Source organism: Lagenorhynchus albirostris, chromosome 3 (genome assembly GCF_949774975.1).
Source record: "Lagenorhynchus albirostris chromosome 3, mLagAlb1.1, whole genome shotgun sequence".
NCBI lineage: Eukaryota > Metazoa > Chordata > Mammalia > Artiodactyla > Delphinidae > Lagenorhynchus > Lagenorhynchus albirostris.
In genome coordinates, this window is record NC_083097.1 from 14,875,384 (window position 1) to 14,881,383 (window position 6,000).

A 6,000-nucleotide genomic window follows, 5' to 3' on the forward strand; every position below is an offset into this window, starting at 1 on the left:
AAAAAACACAGGCCAGCTGTGAACTCAAGAGTCTGCTTCCCAGTTTGCCATTATGCCTCCTTGCAGCCTCCTCTGTCTCTCTCTCTGTCTCTCTCTGGCCTGGCCGGCCACTTGGGGAAGGAGGAGGAAGAAGAGGAGGTGAGGAGAGAGTGCCAACCTTGGCCACTGCTAGGGCTAGTGCTCAGGAAGCTCCCTGGTTTTAATAATGAAGAAATGAGGTGACTAAGATCTATGGTTCCATGCAGCCCAAATATGACAAAAATAAGTAATATATGCATTAGCCTAGCATCAGAGTATAAAATGGCATGGGGGAGCAAACCACATTTTAAGAATCATATTTCATCAGGTTATGCGGCTGTTCTCCAAAATGTGGTTCAATCACATATTAATGAACCTTCTTCAGAAATTATTCACCAAGAAGTCCTATTTATTTTGTCTGTGCAAGAATGTGACTTCAAATATCACTTGAGTCAACTGGTTCAAATATCTTTCAGTTTCAGTTGAAATTTCTTCTAAATCAGTTCAAAAGTTTTTGATAAAAACTGATATTTACTAGAAAATGAGACATAGACGCTATACCTACTAGCACCAACATGTACCTTATTAGGAGTGTTGAGGAGCAACCATGGTGCTGTAATATTATAACAGTACGCTTAGACTAGTATTAAGTACCCTTGAAAAGAGTGGCTAGGTTAGTATTTTTGTACTGATTTTGACCTAGGCTCTCTTTTTCTTTTGTTTTGCTTATCTGAATTATCTGCTGATATGCCATGGCTGTGTCTGTGTCCCACATTATCCCGGTAGATTCCTGGTATTATTATTACGTTGTTAGCAACTTCCTTTTTCTCTGGTACAATGACACCAAAGCTGAGTTTTCTGCCCCACCCAGTTTCAACATTCCTTCCTTATTGATAAAGTTGTCCACGAACTGTTTTTGTACTGCACAATTTCTCTATTTTTGTTTTTATTTGCCAGTTCAAAATCCTGTGGAAAGTTGGGGGTGTTATTATTCTCCAATATGAGATATTCTCCTCTAATAATTGATTTGAAAAAAAGTTTTAGTGCAGAATGTTTCTCCCAAATGTGTATAAATACCTTGTGGTGGGAAGGGGTTTGTAAATGTCTTGAATTTTGATGAGAAAGAGTTTGGGGTTAAATATTGCTTAGAGAAAATTTATCCTGGTATGGAAGTCCTATTAGGAACAGACCCCCAGACCTTACCATCATACATATTTATAGTCTTACTCACACACACACATACACACACACACACACACACACACACCCATATATAGTTATTACATATGTAATTATAAATTATATGCATGTGTTACTGTATACATTACAAACACTTAGGTCACAGAATTTTAGAAGGTCAAGATAAAAATAAAAATAGATATTCTAGTGTTTTTCTTTTTCAGTCTTGTAAATTGCTGTGTGCACTCTGGGGTGCATTCCCAACCCTGGAGATCAAACATCTCATTAGCTCTTGGAGCTGAGATTAAAGGCTATCTGTTTTCTGCTTCACTAAGGTTTTGTTGTTTAATGGCTTCACACTTACAGTGGTGCATGGCACACTGAATCATATTGTTGTCCATTTGGATATGAGAGTACAGAATTAAACATCTAGGATATTCTGTTCAGCTGTGGCCTGTGATGAGTTTGATGAGTGTGGTGATTTCCATGATGAAGCAGGTTGTTTGTGGAGCACAGTCAGGGTGATGCAGCTTGGGCATGAGCAAGGAGCTTCAGGGTCAGGTATTACAATGGCAAAGGCCACAATACCATATCCATTTATTTTGGCACGGGCTGAATTTTACATTCATTCTGAGGGCTGACTTTAGGCAAAACTAGTGAGTTTTGAGGGAGTTTACAGTTTTCCTAATTGCACACTAAGAGCACTATTTAGCCCTTTTATGGTGGGTGCATTTCATTTACGCTACAGGATGGAACCCAGCACCATGCATATGTGAAAGTATCTAATCATCTCCCTATCATGAGTTTAAGACACTGTGATATCCCTTCCCTGCATAGTTGAATGTAAGTTCTCCTCTAAACGTTGAATAAAGTAATTGCAAACATTTGTGATTAGACAGTGAGACACATAGAGGTTGGAAAACTTCCTGGCCCCTCTGAACTCACTGTGTTTGTTGAAAGACTTGCCTATTCTCAGCTTCTAAATACGTTCTCAGTTATTTGAAAGAAGAGATCAATCTGCCAGACCAGGTTTAATTTCCGAGAGAGTACTGTCACAAAAGGTGATGTTGTGAAGAAAATGAAAGTAATACATGATTTCGTTTAGAAGTGCTAAGGATGTACGGCCAGCAGAAGGTGAAGAATGATGTCGGAGAAGGGTCAATGTCTCTTTTGCACTGGTAGACAAAGGAAATTGCATTTTTGGGAAAATTATCTGCAAAATTGCATTCTTTCCTCCTGTTCTTGAATCTCACATCTACATTCAGTTTAATGATGAAGATGTAGAAGTAAATAGAATTAATTAGGGCATTTTGAAATTGACCAAAATAGAGAATATTTTAAAATCAAATTAATAACAGAATGAATAGAAATGGGCATAAATAGGTGAGTAAAGCAGTAGTTCTCATTAGAAATGTACAAACAATAATATAGTACACAGATGGGCTGATATTTAATATTGCACTGAAGATCTGGAATGAACAGAGTTGAAAAAAAATTGGAAATGGCATTTCACTGGCAAGCAGAAAGAGAAATAATTGACTATGTGGGACGTTTCCTAATTGAGGACTTAATAGACTCTGGCTTAATAGACACTTTTGAGGTTCGAGTTAAGATACAAAACTAATAACTTTTATTTTAATTAATTATGTTAGTGATAGGTTTAAAAATATTTGAGGTACATCTTGGTGATGGTTTCCAAAACAGTTATGAAACATACTAGCAAGACAGTAATATCGACAATATACTGGTAGTTGCAAATGTATATTTTGAGAGCAACAAAATATGGGGATATCAGGATTTGATTAAACAGCCAGGCTAGGAACCATATGTTTACGTTTGAGTTTCTGCCATCAGCAGTGCATTTAACATGGGCAGAAAACGTACTCTGGAGCAAGTAAAAAAATCAGAGCAGGAGACGCAAAAGTCGATAGGGAATATGACTCCAACCTCACAGACCAAATTCAATCTCTACACTACTGTACAATTTTGCCAAATGTATTTTAATATTTATTATTCCTTATTATTCCTTCCAAGGTATTTTGGATGTTAATAGAGAAATGGACCCTTTGCCAACTTCAAGGCCATTTTTTCTTTTAAACACCTTTATTGGAGTATAATTGCTTTACAATGCTGTGTTAGTTTCTGCTGTATAAAAAGTGAATCAGTTATACATATACATATGTTCCCATATCTCCTCCCTCTTGCGTCTCCCTCCCACCCTCCCTATCCCACCTCTCTAGGTGGTCACAAAGCACCAAGCTGATCTCCCTGTGCTATGCGGCTGCTTCTCACTAGCTCTCTGTTTTCCATTTGGTAGTGTATATATGTCAATGCTACTCTCTCACTTCGTCCCACCTTACCCTTTCCCCTCCCCGTGTCCTCAAGTCCATTCTCTACGTCTGTGTCTTTATTCCTGTCCTGCCCCTAGGTTCTTCAGAACCATTTTTTTCTTAAATTCCATATATATGTGTTAGCATACAACATTTGTCTTTCTCCTTCTGACTTACTTAACTCAGTATGACAGTCTCTAGGTCCATCCACCTCACTACAAATAACTCAATTTTGTTTATTTTTATGGCTGAGTAACATTCCATTGTATATAATACTTAGGTTGTTTCCACGTCCTGGCTATTGTAAATAGAGCTGCAGTGAACATTGTGGCACATGACTCTTTTTGAATTATGGTTTTCTCAGGATATATGCCCAGTAGTGGGATTGCTGGGTCATATGGTAGTTCTATTTTTAGTTTCTAAAGGAGCATCCATACTGTTCTCCATAGTGGCTGTATCAGTTTACATTCCCACCAACAATGCAAGAGTGTTCCTTTTTCTCCACACCCTCTCCAGCATTTATTATTTGTAGATTTTTTGATGATGGCCATTCTGACCTGTGTGAGGTGATACCACATTGTAGTTTTGATTTGCATTTCTCCAATCATTAGTGATGTTGAGCATCCTTTCATGTGTTTGTTGGCAATCTGTATGTCTTCTTTGGAGAAATGTCTATTTAGGTCTTCTGCCCATTTTTTGGATTGGGTTGTTTCTTTCTTTGGTATTGAGCTGCACGAGCTGCTTGTATATTTTGGAGATTAATCCTTTGTCAGTTGCTTCATTTACAAATATTTTCTCCCATTCTGAGGGTTGTCTTTTCGTCTTGTTTATGGTTTTCTTTGCTGTGCAAAAGCTTTTAAGTTTCATTAGGTCCCATTTGTTTATTTTTGTTTTTATTTCCATTTCTCTAGGAGGTGGGTCCAAAAGGATATTGCTGTGATTTATGTCATAGAGTTTTCTGCCTATGTTTTCCTCTAAGAGTTTGAGAGTGTCTGGCCTTACATTTAGGTCTTTAATCCATTTTGAGTTTATTTTTGTGTATGGTGTTAGGAAGTGTTCTAATTTCATTCTTTTACATGTAGCCGTCCAGTTTTCCCAGCACCACTTATTGAAGAGGCTGTCTTTTCTCCATTGGATATTCTTGCCTCCTTTATCAAAGATAAGTTGACCATATGTTCATGGGTTTCTCTCTGGGCTTTCTATCCTGTTCCATTGATCTATATTTCTGTTCTTGTGCCAGTACTATATTGTTCAAGGCCATTTTGAAATAGAAAGAGGCATAATGCTAAGTTTAGACTACAGGTCTGTGACGTTTCTTGATTTGGTATCACACTGTCCCATGAGTTCCAACAATAAATATTCTTTAAAAAGGCTCACAAGTCTTCTTGAGCATCAAATGTCTCATCACAAATAATATCTGGGTGAGTTGGATGTAAATATGCCAAAACCATGAATAATAGATTCTTCTGGGCTTATAAATGAAGGGGAAGTGTACGTGGTTAACTGTGACCAGAAACTGTAACTGCAGTTTTCTGTCAAATGTTTGAAGAGGAAACTGTTTGATTCAACAGTTTATCGAGTGACTCTTTTCTGCTGGACACCTCTTTCCTGGTTGGGTCAGATGCTCATTAGGTAGAATTTGATCTGGTCCCCAAGCTTTATATATTTCCTTGGGGCAAATTAGTTTTCTTCCTCTCCTTCTGTGAGCCTTTTTCCATATTTCTTAAATTCCATGTGTTTCAAATGACTATATTCTTTCTTTACAATATCTCCCACAGTTATCCATTTTTTCCTTCTCTCTCTTTCCCGCCCTCTCCCTCTCTGTCTCTGTCTCTCTCTCATGCACTCAAATATTATTATAAAAGTCCCCAGGGAGGCTGGAGGTCATCTTACATACCTTTGAGGACAGCAAATGTCAGAAAGTTGACTTTGGTTGTAGTGAGAGATTCGGTCCTGGAGACTATGTCTTTTGAGTTTCAAGTCTATGCTTTTGACTTCCTCAAGGATAAGTCTCATCACCTTATATTGGGACATCTGTGAAAGGCCTCTAGATTCTGATAGCTTCCCTTTTCAATGTCCTCTGCACAACTTATTAAGAAAAATATCTCTTCTTTCATTTAACAAATATTTAACTGATATATACCAGGTGTTTTCCTAGGGTCTAGACACAAGTCTGTCCCTGGTAGGACCAGCCACATAATTTAAGGGACTCTGTGAAAAACAAAAATTCAGGGCCCCTTGTTCAAAAATGAATTTCAAAATGGCAAGAACTAGCACTAAACCATGTGTAGGGTTCTTCTGAGTCCAGGGCTCTGTGTGACTGCCTGCACAGTTCTCACACTCATGAAGCTGACCCTAGCCCCTGGATTAATTTTCATCTAACACTCTTTTCTTCATGTCACTCTGCTTAAATATTTCTAAATTGTACTTAGTAGTTTTTAAATTCCAAGAATCTTTAACCTTTTGTTCCAAA